This window comes from Caretta caretta, chromosome 7, assembly GCF_965140235.1.
Source record: "Caretta caretta isolate rCarCar2 chromosome 7, rCarCar1.hap1, whole genome shotgun sequence".
NCBI lineage: Eukaryota > Metazoa > Chordata > Testudines > Cheloniidae > Caretta > Caretta caretta.
This window is the reverse complement of record NC_134212.1, coordinates 118,087,693-118,107,236: the sequence shown is the minus strand read 5'-3', so window position 1 is coordinate 118,107,236 and position 19,544 is coordinate 118,087,693.

Sequence of the window (19,544 nt, the reverse complement as noted above, 5' to 3'; positions counted from 1 at the left end):
ACCTAACAAACTTAGCACTACTGTCCTCCTAGCTGGACCATAGCTTATGATGAGCAATAGATAGAGAAGATACTAAAAGAAAGCAAAACGGCAATAGGCTGTCTCAAACTCTAGGATAGCTGAAATGAAGCAGCAACCACATGAGATCTGATTGGTCACAGCCTGGGGTGAAAATGACAGCGGCCATCTGCTGAACAGGATGGTATCCTACCTCCCAGGTGATGGGCCAAAAATACAGACTGAGTCACTCTGAATCTCTGGTAAAGGGACAAGGACAGAAGCTGCAAGAAACCTGCCCCATTGGAGCTCCACTGGAAGAGAACATTCAGCAAGTCAAGTTGCATATGCCCAGAGATGCTTTGGGGTCTGCCACCCTCAGAATAAAACCTGCCCTCCAATATGGAGTCCCTGTCATACATCAGAATAGCAGCAAGCAAGATCATGTGGTTCGGTTCCGTGGAGGAGAACTGAGTCTGGAAAAAGAAAAGGCGATTGATTCGAAGCTACAGAAGGGAAATAGCTATCAGCCAGCATAGGGAAGGGCAGATAGAGAAGAGCCAGAGGGAATAATGATGAGAAGATGCTGTTGAGCCACGCAGGGAAATAATCACTAGGGCTCTGAAGGCAAGCAACATATTTGCAGGATACCTTACTTCAGGTGGATGAGAGGGGTTTGTTTCAATGGTGATTATTTTCCACTCTCTTGCCAAACGGGGATGGTTGTGTGTACCTCCATGAGGGAAGGAGATCCCTTGTTAAGAGACTAGTTTTGTACCAGAGGCTGGTCTTGGTTCACCTCCAATCCACTTGCTGGAGACTGGATAAGGCATGCCCCTCCCTCCACAAGTGGAGATATTTCCCGTTCCTCTGGTAAGATATTCCATTGCTTGGGGGCTGTGGGTAGTCAGTCAATATGTTAACCAACCCATTTGGGACATAGTACCCCTCCCTCCATGTCTCTACTCCTCTGTGCTGAGGCCATATGGCTGACTTACCTCTCAAGGCAAGGAGGGCTAGACTCATGAGGCCAAGTTCTCTGCTGGTGTAAAGAGGCAGCACTCCGCTGGAGTCAAAGAAGCTGGGCCAATTCACACAGTAGAGAACATGGCCCATGAACTCTGGAGGTGGCCATGGGTTGATGAGAGACAGGAGCTGGTTGAGCGTGACTCTAGTCATCCTCTCCCCTTCTAAAGGTAGGTTGGCATAGCTCACAGAGAAGGGGCAGAAGGGAAAGTAGACTAAGGAAAGCAATTAAGAGGAGGAGAAAAGTAAGGTAGGGTGAGGTCCACACCTGCCAATTCAGCCTGTCTAATCATTAAGTGGATTTAAGTCTAAGGGTTTTGAATGAAGTACACTGGAATCTAACCCACAGCACTTTACAGATCACTTCTGAATTGGACCCAACACTTTCCAAGTCAACCTAAGTTAATAAAACTTTATTTCCTGGCACTTGTCAATTCATGGCACAATCTTAGTGCTCTTTAAAGAGAGTTTGGGTACCTACTATCCTTGTTTTGTTTGGTTAAAGACATAGATTGCCTCATATAGGAGGTCAGAAAATACTATAAGCCATTATTTAGGGTATAATGGATATAAAGATTAGCCTTTGGAGACAGCCCAATGTCTAGGGAAATTATAGAATGAGGCAGGGTCTGTTTGGCCTATTAATTACCTCATTCTCAGCAGCCAAAACCTCCTATGAAATAATAATGTGTTATCCAGGCAAAGTTGGCGTGATTTAACTGTGAATCTCCCAGCTGGCTCGCATATTGCTGCTTCTCAATATGGCTATAAGCGCGGCGGTACCTCAAGCGCTGATTTAGCAATGCCAGTTTATTTTTAAATCCTGTATTGTTTGGAATGACTTTGAACCCACAAAAAGCATCTCAAACTGGAAGCCTCTTGGCCTGCTTTATTTGTAACTAGCAGACAAACAATTCCAATCATATTTGATTTAGAAATAAACGCTGGGGCGGAACGTCTCTCTTGAGGGTTGAGACCTGATCTGCTTACTTTCACCAGATATATGACGGCTGATAAACCCCAGAAAAAAGGGAGTTGACAATGAGAAAGGGCTAACACAGCTTGTTAAGCAGCAGCGCAAACGGCCCTGCTGTAATTTGCCAGAGTGGGTTTGTGTGTGTGGTGGTGGGGAGGGGGTGAGAAAACCTGGATTTGTGCTGGAAATGGCCCAACTTGATTATCATACACATTGTAAGGAGAGTGATCACTTTAGATAAGCTATTACCAGCAGGAGAGTGGGGTTGGGGGAGGTATTTTTTCATGCTTTGTGTGTATATAAAAAGATCTTCTACACTTTCCACAGTATGCATCCGATGAAGTGAGCTGTAGCTCACGAAAGCTTATGCTCAAATAAATTGGTTAGTCTCTAAGGTGGCACAAGTACTCCTTTTCTATTTAAAGTAAGAGTTACATGTCCTTTCTACCTCAGAGAGGATGTGTCATCATTGGATTTCACTGATTTTCTTTCTAGAAATGTGTTCTGTAGACTTTGAGCTAGAATTACATTAATGGAGTTTAATAAACATGTTCCAAAAAACCCTAGAAGGTAAAAGTTAGGGTTGTAAATATACAGTGAAAAAGATCATCCTTTAAATAATGTACTTTAAAAGAAAGCAAAGGACATAAGAATATTGGGAAATTCAGAGTTGATGTTCCTCAGCTAACCTTGGTTCTGTCCTTATAACCACACCACACTGCTCTCTAGCGACGTGATAGAAATGGAGGTCTGCAATCTGTGTTACAGCTGTTTTCCACATCTTTGAAATTAACATTGAACAAATGATAGGGCCTGATCCCATTCCCATTGATGTTGATGGCAAACTCTTTTAGTCACTTGAATGGGAACAGAATCAGGCCCATCCACTGTCTGCGTACAGTATTGTCCAACTTCCTTTGTCCTCTGTATGGAATGAGAAAAGTCAGTCTGCTCTAGGAGAGGAGGTACTCTGACATCTGCTGTTCTTGGAGCCAGTTCTCTACTGCCCTACGCCTTGAGTGAGGTCTGTGCTGCTCCTCTGGATCTTGCAGCTCAGGTGAAGGTGGGGCTAAGGTGACTTTACGCTGTACTAATGTCACCCCCTTTTCTTTTATTTTCTTGCGTTCAGCCAAAAACTGTATTGCTGTAATTACAGCTGCTGTTTCTGCTTGCTCAGAGTTGATACGGAAACATTCCCAGACAAGATGGCACTAAGAGGCTTGATTGATGGCAAAACAATAGTTGCTATTGCAACACACTAGCGAGAGAGCAGGAAGTTGTTGACCATGCTTAGTAGCTGTTTTGGAGTCAGCGTGGAAGTTCCCATTAAGGGCAGACATTCCTGCATGTGGACACACACACTATTAGGGGAGGTCTACACTTTAAAAGCTGGGCTGGTAGAGATGCATCACTGTAACGCTTTAGTGAGGACACTACTGCACCAACAGGAGAGCTGCTGCCGGCAGCATAGTTAATTCACCTCCACGAGAGGTGGTAGATATGTTGATGGGAGAAGTCCTCCTGTCACCATAGCAGTGTCTACACCAGGAGTTAGGTCAGTATAACTGTGTCGCTCACGGGTGTGAATTTTTCACACTCGTGAGCAATGTAGTTATACCAAGGTAAGTTTGTAGCGTAGACCTGGCCTTAGTCAGAAGCTGGAAACTCCTGACAAATTAGTAATGAGCTCTAGCAGGAGTACAAACCTGGCAGCGATTCTGCACACCAGTCAGATTCCTCAGTCCAGCCCTGTATGGAAAAGCTAGAGCTGCCAAGGGTAACCCAGACTAAACCTGTGGGTTGGATCTCAGTACGGTTTCCTGTAATGTTACAATCAGTGGGACTGAGACTGGGAATCACAGACTGGAGGCTAAATGTCAGCATGAACTCTATTGCATCATTGAACCAAAGACACCAGGTGGGCCCAATAGCTAAAGTAATTGTCAGCTTCTCTTATTAAAAGTTGTACAGCTGCTTAATATGGTGGATGCTGAAATAGTTGGTGATGTGGTACAACAACAGGTTTTACCTGATTGCCAATATAATACCCATGGTGTGCTTATGTGAAAATAGAAGATCTACAGTTGTCAGAAGTCCCAGCCCCTGTACTTATTTGGTGAGGTTTAATATATATATATATATATATATATATATATATATATATATATATTAGGGTGTAGGCCCTGTGTTATCTTTTTTATTTTAAAGGAAAATAACAAACCTCTAGTTAGTGATGAGATGAGCTGTACCTGTTGGGCTGTAGTGGTTTATCTTTGGAGGGTCATTCAGTGAAAAGAAATTCAAAACTGCTAATTGTGTGTGTGTAACTGTCTTATGGTAAAGACTGGTACTGGATTCCTAGAAGAAGAGAAAGAAAGTGAATCCTATTCCAGTGTCCACTTTTGGTATTTAGGGTGTTCCTTTTGAAAATCCAGCTGTAGTCTCTTGCAAGGACATGATGATCATTAATGATCTGGAGGATGGTGTGGATTGCACCCTCAGCAAGTTTGCAGATGACACTAAACTGGGAGGAGAGGTAGATACGCTGAAGGGTAGGGATAGGATACAGAGGGCCCTAGACAAATTAGAGGATTGGGCCAAAAGAAATCTGATGAGGTTCAACAAGGACAAGTGCAGACTCCTACACTTAGCACGGAAGAATCCCAGGCACCGCTACAGACTGGGGACCGAATGGCTAGGCAGCAGTTCTGCAGAAAAGGACCTAAGGGTTACAGTGGACGAGAAGCTGGATATGAGTCAACAGTGTGCCCTTGTTGCCAAGAAGGCCAATGGCATTTTGGGCTGTATAAGTAGGGGCATTGCCAGCAGATCGAGGGACATGATCGTTCCTCTCTATTCGACATTGGTGAGACCTCATGTGGAGTACTGTGTCCAGTTTTGGGCCCCACACTACAAGAAGGATGTGGAAAAATTGGAAAGGGTCCAGCTGAGGGCAACAAAAATGATTAGGGGGCTGGAAAACATGATTTATGAGGAGAGGCTGAGGGAACTGGGATTATTTAGTCTACAGAAGAGAAAAATGAGGGGGGATTTGATAGCTGCTTTCAACTACCTGAAAGGAGGTTCCAAAGAGGATGGATCTAGACTGTTCTCAGTGGTAGCGGATGACAGAAGGAGGAGTAATGGTCTCAAATTGCAGTGGGGGAGGTTTAGGTTGGATATTAGGAAAAGCTTTTTCACTAGGAGAGTGGTGAAGCACTGGAATGGGTTACCTCGGGAGGTGGTGGAGTCTCCTTCCTTCGAGGTTTTTAAGGTCAGGCTTGACAAAGCCCTGGCTGGGATGTTTTAAAGTTGGGGATTGGTCCTGCTTTGAGCAGGGGGTGAGACTAGATGACCTCCTGAGGTCCCTTCCAACCCTGATAGTCTATGATTCTATGACATGAATTCATTTTCCGTGTAGATACTTTAAATCCGAGGAATTCTATAGGACAGAATTGGTAAGTAAATCAATTTAGTCCTCTCTTTGCAGGTTATGCTAGGGGCCCTGGTATAAATTAGTCAGCTCTTAAGGCCTCTCTAAGTTAACAGCAGCCTCCCAGGGCTGCCCGATGAGCCAAAACGTGCTGCCAAGTATCTCCATAGCATGCCCTGACATCCTCTTCAATTCCACTCATGTTCCCTATGCCAGGGCTTGCAGAGAGCGCCAACTCAGGGGAAATCTTCCCGCAGCAAGAATCAGAGCTTTTACAGGCTCTTCTCTGCAATTCCAATTCTTTTACAGGGGATCAGAGCAGGGGTGAGAACATTATGCTTTGTGTATTCCCTTGTACCTGTGCAAAGTGAATACTAGCATGTCAGAACAGTAGCATCTGACATCCCCGGGACTCTCTGGATGATATGAGATTCAAGGCAGTGCAGAAGCAGGCCTAATATTTGCTTCTGCTTTGTTTCGCCGTACCCACAAAGAGCAGAACTTAAACCTGTGTGTGGGGTGGCAGTACATTTCAGGTTAAAGAAAGCCACAAACAATAAACCAATACAGATCTCCATTAGCGAGAGAGAGCACAGTCACTCGCATTCACTTTCTGCACCTGGAAGGAAACCGAGCCTGGTAGTTGTTTCACAGCTCCTGTGTGTTAGGCACTCAGAGGAGCGCAGCATCCATCCATAGAGTGAGAGATCCTGTGTGTTTTATGTGTGTCACTGTTGGCCTGATCTTGATTTTAAACTAAACACACATCCACGGGCAGTGAGAGAAAAACAAAGCTGTTTTGGCCTTGAATTCCTGAAGCAATGTATCCCTAAAAATATACTCCACATGAGTCTATTAATACATTCCTCCGTCTCCGATAAGGCTCACCCAGTAATTTATGCTAATCTTAGAGATGTCTTAAATGCACTAATATGCCAGAGATTCAAAAGCGATGCTTTTAATCTTCCATATTAACAAGTAATTTTTGGCCTCACTCTGCAGGTATTTATTTTACAGACAAGGAGCTGACCAAAGATAAGAGACAAGCTGTGCTCCACTCCCCAGCCTGCTGGGGGGGCTCCCTAAATTCATTAGCGGGCAGCACAGCTGGCTACCAGTTCTGAGAGATTTTTCACTTCAGCTCATACGGGCAACTGACAGCACTGGGGGCAACTTGAAGATCTTGAAAATGGTGCAGAGGATACTGAGGTGGATCCTGGAGGGGAGCCATGCTCTCTCTGCAGAGCAAAGTTGCTCCGCGGAGTGGACTAAAGTGCCGTGACGGTGGTGCTCTGGGCTCTCTGTTTGCCCCAGGAGGAACTGCCACCTACAAGATAGGCAAGGAGGTAGCAACAGGGGGGAGAGGGTATCGCTGTGTCTGCATGTAAATCCATCAGGAGCCCTGAACCCTCTCCTAGCTACACCAAGAGCCTAGAAAGGCATCTATTGCTGTTCCACCCAGTAGGCTGGAAGGGCAGCCTTCTACCTTCAAGCCCCGCAGCCTTCACATTGCATCCCATCACCACTAGTCCCCTCTGCCTGTTTGCTCTGGCTTTGTGCCGGGTGGGGCAAAACACAGCCAAAGCAGATTAGCAATCACTCCTGTCAAAGGGTTAAAATAGTGAGCAATGGAAGAGAAGAGGCTCCCCCCACCTGTCAAGTGTGGATAATGGTATTCCTCTTCCCCATCGTTTGTCTGTCTTCTCTAGTTATACTTTGGGTCAGGGACAGTCTCTTACTATAGGCCTGATCTCCGCTGGTATAAATCAAGCTCGCTCCATTAAGTCTATACAGCCACATTACTCTACACCATTAATTATTATTTATAATGTTAGCAGCCCCATTGTGCTCAGCACTGTAGAAACACAAAACAGAAAGAAAATCTCTGCCCCCAAAAGAGTTTACAGTCTCAGTACACACCAGCTGATGTGCTGGGCCAGGGCAATGGGGCCCAGATCTGTGTTGGGGCCTTTAAGTGCTACGTAATAATAATCCCTTGAATGAAGAAACTGTGTCCATGGCCAGCTATGGTACCAGGCTTGCTGATCTGTGGCAAACTCTGGAGTAGGTGGCGCCAATCTACTGCTAAGTGACTGAACATGGGTCAGGTTCCATGGCAGGGACAAGGCAACTCGGGGACAAAAACTCAGCCCTCTATGTTCTTGAAAAAGGTGCCTTTTGCTTATGGGTTGTTAACTTGTGGACAAGCAGAGGGGCTGTGTGCAGTCTGGAATCCTTTTGACACAACTCTCTGGTCAAGCTAGTCCTATTGCAGTGGGGGAGGTTTAGATTGGATATTAGGAAAAACTTTTTCACTAAGAGGGTGGTGAAACACTGGAATGCGTTACCTAGGGAGGTGGTAGAATCTCCTTCCTTAGAGGTTTTTAAGGTCAGGCTTGACAAAGCCCTGGCTGGGATGATTTAACTGGGAATTGGTCCTGCTTCGAGCAGGGGGTTGGGGGTCCCTTCCAACCCTTATATTCTATGATTCTATGATTCTATGGAAGATCTTAGCTCTGTAGTGAAGATTCTACCCTTTGTTGAGAGCTTTGTTGTCAGCGCCATGTTGTTTGTGCTGTGCCCTTTTTAAAGCAGATCACTTGGATCAACAGCAAAGGATGAAGCTATTATAGCAATTTGTGGACCTCATTAACCCTAAGCCTCGTTCAAAAGGCTACTGAATAGATCGCAGTACAGATTCTCCGCTCTCAGACTGTTTGCTAGCCTTTCTCCTTCCTCTGTACAGTCATAGATGTATCTGAGTGCCATTTAAAGCAAAGACTCAGCACTTCCCAGGAGGGGATGGGGTCTCTTCTCAGTTCTGACACTGACTTCCTCTGTGACTTTGAGCAAATCACATTTTCTCTGTGTGGCTCAGTTTCCCCATCTGTAAAATGGGGGCGATGACACCTCCTGTCCCTGCATGAGACACAGCTCTGAGGGTAAATTTATTAATATTTGTGAGGTGCTCAGCCACTGTATCAATGGGGCCCAAAGAAACACCTAGACAGATAGAAAACCACCTTATCAACCTCATCTTTTATGTTTATAATGTGACTTTGCTATATAAATAAAATCTCTCCCTTTCCACAAAAGCCTTATAAGAAAAATCAAGTGGGAGCAGATCAAATGTCCTGTCCTGCTCACAAGAAACAAATTGCACAATAATATTAAAACAATGATTACTAAATTAAACGGTCCCTTGTTAATTGTTTTGGTTTGCTTAAAATGACTGCATGTTTTTTGGAATGCAGAAAGCACATTATCTTTTATTAATTAGCACAATAAAGAATTCCTTCAGACCCTGTTAATCCAAGCCATGGTTAAGTGAGCAGTTGATCATCTGAAAGACAGTTAAATATCCCTTCAAATTCATGTGTCATGCATTTATCTGAAATCCCATTTTTCTAAAGGCCCTTGACTCTTCAAATAAGTGGCATAAATTAGGCTCTGATCCTGCAAAGTTATACATGTGCTTAGCTTCATGCGCATGAATAATCCCATAGAATTCAATGGGACCACTCGCAAGTTTAATGTGAGTCACATGTGTCACTGTAGAATCAGAGCCACAGATGGTAAGCTCTTTGGGGCAGTGACCATGCCTTAGTGTATGTTTGTACAGCACCTAGCACAATGCAGGCCTGGTCCCGTTTGGAGCCCCTAGGTCTTACCACCATACAAATAACTCTTCATCATCATGAGTCCTTTATAAGTAAAAAGAAAATGCATAAATGCAATAAATAAATTACTCAGGGAAGTGTCCAGTCCTGCAAAGTATGCTGCGTGCCATCCTATCCCACATGAGTTCACTTGAAAGCTGAAGTTGCTTGCAAGATTGAATGCTAAATAAATTATTTTATTAGTATTTACTAGAAATAAATAATACATAGTTTCCGTGTAGTACTTTTCATCAACATAGGACTTTACAAACATTAACTAGTTAATTCCCCCCCACACACTTCTGAAGCATAAAAGCATTATCTCCATTTTACAGATGGAGAAACTGAGGCAAAGAAGTGAGTTGCCCAGAGCCCCAGAAGGAGTCAGTGTCAGGAATAGGATCAGAACTTGGGAATTCTTTTCTCCAAGATCACACCTCTCCATAATTTCTGTCAGTTGCTAAACTTCACTATAAATGATTTATAGAATGGATGCATTCTCAAATTCCCATTAACCATTGCCATAACTAATTTCAAGTCTCATCATAAGTGAATTCCTCCTCTCTGATTCATAATCCTCCCGGGTAGAAGAAATTCCTTTTCCTCTCTTTCTATCATAAATACTCCACATTGGTTCTGGTGGATGCCTTCCGACCTTGAACATGCAGCTTCCTGCGTTCCTGATGAGCAAAGCAATGCAAACTGTGACTGAAGCGCAGCCTTAGAAATTAAAGGCTCTTGTTGTTATCCATAGGCGGCCAAAGAAGAATGAGGGAGGGGGAGTGTTTCCTCCCTGCAGCGCCTCACCCCACCATACTCTGTATCTTACTTCGTTCCCTGATGGCTTAATTTTGTTGTACTTACTTTCCCAATAGATTTCTCACTCCTCTTTTCCCCCAGCGCACCACAATAAATCAATGCCAACCATGCCAAATTGCTTGCCATGATATACTACACCTGAAATACCCCTTCTCCACACCATACACTTTATACCTTTTATTTTACTTTTGCAAATAACGGGGCTTGTTCATCTGTTCAAGACCATTAATAGAACAATGATCAAATAAAAAGACCCCAGGCATAAACATGACATGAGCAAGAAAATGGATGGCTGCTCATACTCCTTTCTAATATCATATTATTCCAGTGGTACTGTAAGTTTTTTGACCTTAAGCAAAGGAAGGTTGATGACTTTAATAGAGTTTCTTCATAAACCTTTGTCTAGCCTTTTCCTCGAAAAAACAAACAACAAACCCTACTGGGGTTTTCTCTCTCTCTTTTTTAATGCAAGATATTCTTGTTTTATACATCTGAGTTATCAAATCTTTGATTCACTTCACTGACTCCAAGGTACCAGCCTAGCCACCAGACAGCACTTAAAGGAAATTAATCAGAATTGTGCTTCATATAAAGGGTAAATTTACACTTTGTTTTTTAATTTAAAGGATGAGAAGTACAGGGATGAAAACAGCTGGTAAAAGGGAAATAAACTGCGGTATGATTTGGCCGGGATGTGATCGCTTCATGTTGCAAATGCTTCAGAGCTCAGGTTTTGCATTTGTTTTGTTTTGTGTTCATGGTGAATAATCTGGCAAGCAATAAGAAATTCATAAATCCTGATGGGTGTTTTTTTTTATATTAACAGACATAGGGTTTGCTTCACATCTCTCTGTACATGCACATTATATTTGATAAAAACAACAAGGAATCCCTGTGGCACCTTAGAGACTAACAGATTTATTTGGGCCTATTATATTTGATAGTACAACTTAGATATTTGAATTAGGTTTGGACTATACTATTTATTTGTGCTAGGGTAGCACCTAGAGATTGAGAGTCTAAGGCCTGTGTTATATGGGAAGTTGGTCTGATTGTCCCTTCTGACCTTAAAATCTTTTAATCTCTGACTCTAGTAGTTGTAATCAGGATCAGGGTTCCATCATATCAGATACTGAACAAGCATGTCATTATTATTTGTATTGCAGTAGCACTTAGAGATCCTATTGTGCTAGGTAATGTACAAACATATAGCAAAGAAACAGTCTCTGACTCAAAGAGCTTACAAACTAAGAGTCTAGACGACAAAGAGATCCAACAAACAGACTGGGGGACGTGCAAGAAAACACTCAGATGATACTGGTCAGGATGGGAAGCAGTGGCCACAGCTTATCCTAACAGTTGTTCCTCTGAAGAGCTAACCACTTCCAGGCACTAACCGGCTCACTACTATATTGATAAGATTGGGCAAACTGGTTTGGATAAAAATAAGACTCTCTTCTCCCCAGCGACTTGGTGTCAGATTTAATTTGAGGGTTGAAAGTTCTGGTTAGCAATGTTTTTATTTCTTCTTGTGTTGAGTTTGGTGCACTTAGGCACAGAAGAAATGTCTCCCAGAGACAGGCACTCATCCAGATATGGGTGATATCTGTATTTGCACTGCTTGCCAGCTATCTTAGAATCATAGAATATCAGGGTTGAAAGGGACCTCAGGAGGTCATCTAGTCCAACCCCCTGCTCAAAGCAGGACCAATCCCCAACTAAATCATCCCAGACAGGGCTATGTCAAGCCTGACCTTAAAAATATCTAAGGAAGGAGATTCCACCACCTCCCTAGGTAACGCATTCCAGTGTTTCACCACCCTCCTAGTGAAAAAGTTTTTCCTAATATCCAACCTAAACCTCCCCCACTGTTATCATCCAGCTATCATGAGTGAAAACTGGACACTGACAAAAGTTCTTCAGGCAGCTGTGACCAATAGAACCAGACTTCTCGGAACAAGTGAGGGATAAGCTTTAAGCAACAGCTCTCTCCCCGAACCTTAAAAAATGCAGCGCAGAAAATGAAGTACCCTTTATTTAGCTCTTTGCTGCATGTTATCCTTTCTTTTATAATAAACTAGCTCTGTTGTTGAATGACTGATTGTTTTCTGTGGGTCTCCCTGCAAGTCTGTTCAGTGCAGTGAAGGGCTTGAGTCAAATCCCCAGATCCAAATACTGCCAATTTTGATGGATTTGGAATTGGGATCCCGATTCATATTTTGTAGCTGTTCTCTCATTTAGGCACAGAACTGGGGGGGGGTCAGGACCCCCGGTCTCTGTTCTTAGCTCTGCCACTGACTTTCACCGAGCCCTTTAACCTGGGTGCATTTCAGCTTCCACATCTGTGAAAACCATATTGCCAAGATCAGACCCGATTGTGGTAACTGCTGCGCCTACACAAAGACAGAGACTTGCGTAAGTTGAGCTGCCCGGAAGAGCTAAACAGACAGGATAAACAAAGGGTGGGAGAAAAAATATAGTAGCCCCATGTGTATTATTTTTTGAATAGGGATACATTTGCTCCTCCAAAAAGTGCTTTGTAACCTGTAAAGGAAATACCCTACCAAAATGCTGGGTTCTGAACATCTTGTGAGGAAGTTGGAATCCGAACGGGGATCCAAGCTTTGTGGCTGCCCCCTATCTCTGTAATGGAATGAACCACAGTTCCAGATCCCAAGGCACCCATACTTTGGACTCTGCATCTGATTTCTTTGGTTTAGATCCATTCTCTTTGGATTAATGATCCAAAGGTTGAACATCTCCGGTTTATTTCTTCCTCTGTTGCTGCTCACCAAGTGGTACCTCCAAAGATTTTGTGCAGCTTTAAGTCCAGAACCTGTCCAAAATATTGTTTCCTGTCCCGAGCTGAATGCAAGCTAATTTTTATTTATTTATTTTTGCAATTATACTCCCCATAGAAAAGTCCTAGTGTTTTATGTTGACAAAAACATCCTGAAAATTTAATAGCAGAGAATTCAGAATTTAAATAGTACTGTGCATTCATTTCCTCTCTGTGTGTTCATAAATTCTTACAGTAATGAAAGCTTCTAAGTTAAATATCTTTAAATCACCTTCCTCCCCACTCTTAATTTATTTATTTTGCTGCGAGCCTGGAAGTGTCCTTTTTTTTTTTTTTTTTTTAATGCTCTTCATCTGTACATTGCAAAAGCCAAGGGCTTGCTTTATGTGGCAGGACAGGGCAAAATATGCAATGCTATTCCCTTCCCTGTTCTCATTTGTGTAAAACCAGGAGGGTGCTACATTATCCGAAAGGCAGACAAGACTTATCTGTCACTTGCAGAGCTTAGCTAATGTATGTCGCAGTCCTCTAAGGAATGGTGTTTCAGTGATATAAATGTAATGGAAGTAATATGAATGTGTGGGCATTAAATTAAATGTCAACTCTGACCGTTAGAGGTCAAAGCATCAAAGGCTGGTGTGACAGATGTTCTTTCTAAATCTCCCTTAGTGATGCCATATATTTGAAATGTACAGCAGGGTAACAACCTGGTAACAACTTGAGCCAAGATATACTGTGTCTGGCATGTGCAACTAATCCGTCGTTGCATGCTGTAGAAAAGCAACTGAGTCAGAAAGTACAATAGACCCCAGATCTTCCTCATGGCAACAAGGTCTGTCACCCACAATGGGAGAGCTGGCTGGCATCAAGCAGTGGATATGCCTGAGTAACAGTGAGATGAGAAGTTTCAGAGTAACAGCCGTGTTAGTCTGTATTCGCAAAAAGAAAAGGGGGGGGAGGGATAGCTCAATGGTTTGAGCATTGACCTGCTAAACCCAGGGTTGTGAGTTCAATCCTTGAGGGGGCCATTTAGGGATCTGGGGCAAAAATTGGGGCCCTGCTTTGAGCAGGGGGTTGGACTAGATGACCTCCTGAGGTCCCTTCCAACCCTGATATTCTATACTTGTAGCACCTTAGAGACTAGTTCTCATGGCAGTTCATTGATGTTGTAAGGGGCGGGGGGAGTCCAGTTGCCATGTTTAAGTGATACAAGACTATCAGTCATACTCGGCACTAGCTGTACATAGTGCGGGTCTCAGGGTGCTTTGCAAATATTAATTACGCTTCACAAAACACCTGTGAGGTAGATAGATATTATGGGGAACTGATGATGTGCAAAGGGGCAAAGTGATTTGCCCAGAGTGAGCCAAGAATAGAAACTCAGGACCTTGGACTCCCAATCTCCTGCTCTGACCCCATTGCCTCCTAAATAGATATTCTGTGGGGGAGGCAGGCGGTTAGAGGAGTAAATGTGATGTGCACTAAGTCAGGAGCTTGCTTCTTTTTGTTTTCTTTCACAGTGGGGTAACGGGAGAGAATCGAGAAATACCAGGCCTATTCATCATTATGTTATGCCTCCATTATGCCAGCAAGACCGGCAAAAAGGGCAGACCAGGACGCCCAAGGAACTCTCAGTGTGCGAGACCTTGCACCATATCTGCAGCATCCCCAGGCACATGGGCTTTTTGGGGTGGGTTGAATGAGGATGGGGCAACGTGGGGACATTCTTATGTCCTGGTTATTTTGTATCCATACAAAGCCCCATCCAGGGTGCTGAAGCAGGGGTCTCAGGGCTGTCCTAGCCTGCACCAGAGGCTCCTGAACAGGAAAGATACAGACTGTCTCCCTATCTATCCTAGCACCATGCTATTCTCCGGGGATATTGGATGATGACAAGGTCACACTGCCCCAGGAGCAGCCAATTGTGACTTGGAGTTACAATCAGCCTCCAGCTACCCTGCACCAGCCCTATAACACTGATTGGTGTAGCATACCTGTGTCGGCTCAAAGCAGTGGTTCTCACCCTGTTTACCATCATGGGCAGCTTATGTAGAGCCCTGTGTGGATACAAATTTATATCTGCAGATAGAAATTGGTATCCGCTGAACCGCAGGGCTCTTCCGGGAACCACAGCAGTGAAAGGAGCAGGACGTGGGGCTGCCGCTCCCAGAAGCCAGCACCCCATGCCAGCAGGTCCCCCTGCGTGGCTGTATCACCCCCCAGGCCCACCCCATCCCTTCCAGGCAGCTGTCTGCGTGACTGCATCTCCTGTCTGGAGCCTGTACAGCCGTGCTGGAGGACAGGGCTGAGGGCGGGGCGGGGGGTGGTACAGTCGTGCCGGAGGAGCTGCTGGTGTGGGGTGCAGCCACACAATCTATATACTACCTGAGGATGTCACGTGGGCCGTAGCTGTGCACTGATTGGGCCACAAGCAGCCCCCGGATTGAGAACCACCGCCTCAGAGAAGGGGTCCGCCTGCTCCGCATCCACCTGTGTGAGTGGAGCAGCAGGGGTTCTGTAGAGGCTGCTTCCCCCACCCAGTCAAGTGGGTGGCCAGCTCTGCTGTGTCTTATTTCCTCATGTGGCCGCACGGCATAGACAGTGCTCTGGTCCCAGACGATTTGGCCCAGTGCTGCGTGTGACCCCATGAAACTCCGAGGGCAGAACTGGACCTTTTGTAGTTCATATACAAGACAGAGGGGCCTAATCTGAAAGGTCAGGAACTCAACAGGACAAAGAAATGAAAGTGTTTTCCATCCTGAACAGAACAAAGGCGTAGATATTAGGGGTGGTGTATAAATGACCAGATGTATAAATACACCAGAGAGTGCATGACTGCCAGTCTATAAATAGAGAGTCTATAGATGTTGATCATAGAATGATGTAATTAAATTGCCTTCAAATGCTCGGTTCCTGGTAGCTGAAAGCCCCTTTTCGGTTGTTGCTGTTGTTTTTGTTTTTCATTTCAAACAAATTGGGACTTGATAAATGATTTAGTGCGAACTAACCTAGCAGCCACCCCCTGCACACAAAAGTGAATCTGATTCAAGTAAATGTGTTTTTTGACAAATGGCTTCTGCCTGCATGATTTATCAATTTAATGTGGACTGGGTACTGCAACAGCATGGTACTGGTTATGGTTTTTCGTATTTCTGGCTTTACATTCCCAACTGCTTGTATGGAGGCAGAGGGAATTAAACATTCTAGAGATTACTGGGGGGTGGGGGGGACGTGATTTGCATTCGTTTGGGAATATGTGTCTCAACCACCAAAAATAAATAAACCAATATAAATAAACCAATAAAAGACACATATAACTTCACTTGAATCCTCAGCAAAGGAAGCCATCCAAAGACTCTGAAGCAGGAAAATCAGGAATATCATCAGAGTTAAGTGAGACTGATAAATTACAAACCACAGAATAACTTCTCTTGTCATAAATCCACCCCATAGAGTTCCACGTTTCACATGCACTCCAACAGGCCACTATAACAATAAGGAACCCTTCTGCCAGGTGGAGCCGGCAGCAACCGGGGCCAGGTTCAAGATTTAAGGGTTCCTTTTCAACAACACAACACAAAGCCGGCTCGAGCCCCCACCCAGTAACCTGGGGAAATTGCACACCAGCCCTGGGTGCCTCTGAGAGGCAATACTTCCCCACTCGCAAGCACAGAGTCTGACAGTAGAAAAGAAACTTTTAATGAAAGGCGGGACATTACCCAGCATTAATTAGGAAAAATGCCATAAGCAGGATTCATAATTATAAAACTGTGAGCACGACATCCACCCCAGTGTGCGTGGGGCACTGCCTTCAGCCTCACGTTCTTGAGTCCTGCAAGTAAAAGTTCCTTTACTGTGCCCCCATCTGTTCCCTCACCATACCTCACTCACAGGACCCAGGGCTCAGAGGTGCATCTGTATGAGTTCACCACCCACCCGGGGAAGAAGGCACCTTGCTTGCTCCGCCATCTGAGCACTTGCTCTGGCTGGGAGGACCACCAGCTGCAGTTCCTCTGCACTGGCCACCCTGCCAGATGCTCCTTCCACTCCCTGTGACCTCTGCAGGTCAGTCGCTTAGTGATTGTCAGTTCTTAGTGATTTTCAGCTTTTAGCAGGCTGGGCAGAAATGCTGTCCCACCACAAGTGATTTCAGCTCTCATTTCAGCATTTAAAATAACACAGGCTCCTAATAGAGCCTATTTAGTTCTATCTTTGAGCAGTGGGAAGGAACAGGTTAAACCAGACTGTAACCTTAGGGAGACGCCACGCCTTCTGGCTGGAACACCTGTCCCCACCACACCCCTCTTGCTCTCACAGAGCTCTGGCATTTGAGTCCCTGGTTTAACGAGGTCCTTGTAGCTGAGGGCAACCCTCTCATTCAGGACAGGTTAAGCACAGTTCTGCTCCCCTTTATTCATACAATAAAGACAACAACATTGATAACAGCATTTCACTACCCCTGCATTCAATACTAAAGTGATTTGTAACCCAACACCAGCCAAAGTTGAGCACTTTGAGCAGCACTGCTCTAGCTACTGGGTATCTAAGCAGAGTAGGTGTGTTCAAGTAAATACAGTTTGCTCCTGAAGTCTCTCCCCCATCCCAGCTAGCTGTCATGGGAGAGTTCATTCAGACTCTGCTTACACAGAAAAAAAGGTGAAATTCAGATCTTGGGCCAAAACTTCAGCTGGCCTAAATCCAGATTGCTCCAGTGAAGTGAGTGGAGTGATGCCAATTTACACAGCCGAGGATCTGGCCCACTGTGTCTAGTTCAGAGGTGGGCAAACTATGGCCCGTGGGACCCTCCGGCCTGGCCCCTGAGCTCCTGCCCTGGGAGGCTCACCTCGGCCCCTCCCCAGCTGTTTCTCCTTCCCCATAGCCTCACCTCGCCACGCCGCCAGTGAGTTCCTGGGGCAGCGCAGCTGCAGAGCCCGGCCTGACCCGGTGCTCTGTGCTACGCGGTGCGTGGCTGGCTCCAGTGCTCCAGGCAGGGGTAAGGGGCAGGGAGCTGGGGTGTGTGGATAGAGGGCGGGGGAGTTTGCAGGCAGGGGTGTGGATAGGGGGTCAGGGTGGTCAGAGGGTGGAGAATGGGGGGGTTGAATGGGGGCAGAGGTCTAGGGGGCAGTCAGGAAGGATGAGGGGGTTGGATGGGGTGGCAGGGAGCAGGCAGGGGCAGGGGTTGTGGGGGCAGTCAGGGAGAAGGGGTGGTTGATTGGGCAGGGGTCTAGGGGGGAAGTCAGGAAGGAGAGGAGGGGTTGGATGGGGCAGTCAGGGGCGGGGGGTCCAGGGGCGGTCAGGGGATAGGGAGGGATGGATGGGGCAGGAGTCCCAGGGGGGCCATCAGGGGGCGAGAAGCAAGGGGGTCAGATAGGGGGTGGGGGCCAGCCCACACCTGGCTGTTTGGGATGGCACAGCCTCCCCTAACCGACCCTCCATACAATTTTGGAAACCTGATGTGGCCCTCAGGGCCAAAAAGTTTGCCCGCCCCTGGTCTAGTTGCTAGTTTATAAAATACTATGGATTAGATTGTCCAACCTCACTGATGGGTAAGCACTCACTGCTGTGAGTAAAAGTCGCATGATCCAGCCCTATAGCGATGGATGTAACTTATAAACCCTGCCTGTCCCTCTGCAACCAAGCGGGAAGAGCTAGAAAACGGTTTGCTGTGTGTCCTTGTATAAAGACATGGGGTGTGGCTGCAGAGAGCAAAGGTCATCTTCCATTTTGGACGGCGGGTCTCTGGACTGCAGGGGGCAGAATAGTTGTAGCTGTCTCTGGCTTACAATAGCCTCTCGTTGCTGTGTTATGTTACATTGAGATGAAAATAACATAAATGTTATTTATGCATCTGATGAAGTGGGCTGTAGCTCACGAAAGCTGATGCTCAAATAAATTGGTTAGTCTCTAAGGTGCCACAAGTCCTCCTCATTCTTTTTGCGAATACAGACTAACACGGCTGCTACTCTGAAACCTGATAAATGTTAATTTAAGTTCTACATGCCACAAAAACCTTTCTGGAAGGAATGGTCATGTTGCTAAAGGAGAGAGGTCGATAATGTGTTTGCGGCTGCAGTTCATGCAGGGCAAACACTTGCATTGTCACACATCGAGGAACAAATTTGTATATGGCCTCAAACTACCCAATTTGGGAACAAATGCTATTTGCATGTGCAAATGCTCTAAGAGACTAAACCTGAACATAAGGTGCACTCTCTCACTAAGACAGCCTGTAAGACGAGTTGATTATCTCATTCCACTTTCTCGTGGGTAAGTGTGCCAATGGTAACTTCATAGCTCTTTCTGTTAAAGCAAATACCACCTCTTGGCTGAAAAGGATGTTAAACTCTCTGGAGTCAGGAAGACTGGGTTCTATCGCCCACCCTGCCACTGAGTTGCTATATGCCCTTGGGCAAGTCACTTTACTTCTCCTTGCCCCTGTTTTCCCTTGCCTCAGTTCTAAATGCTGCAAGACAAGGATTGTCTCTTGCTATGTCTATGGATAATGCTTGGCACAATGGACCCCCTTCCCCCCCCCCGCGCAAATCTCTAGCCACTGCTATTATCCTACTGATCATAACAACAACAGTCTTCAGCGACAGTGTCCAACACTTCAAAGCCGTGCTCTTTCTCTTGGGTTAGATCCATAAATTTTAACACCAGAAGGACACCATCCTTATCAATTAGTCTGAGCCTATAAGCTCTGGTCACATGTCAGTTTGGGGAAAATGGGTCAAACTAGGCTGGATGAGTTAGGCCAGCAAGTGGAAATGGCAGAATGGAAAGGAGAAATGGGCAGGAATACCACACACATGTATTTCTACGGCCTCTCTTGAG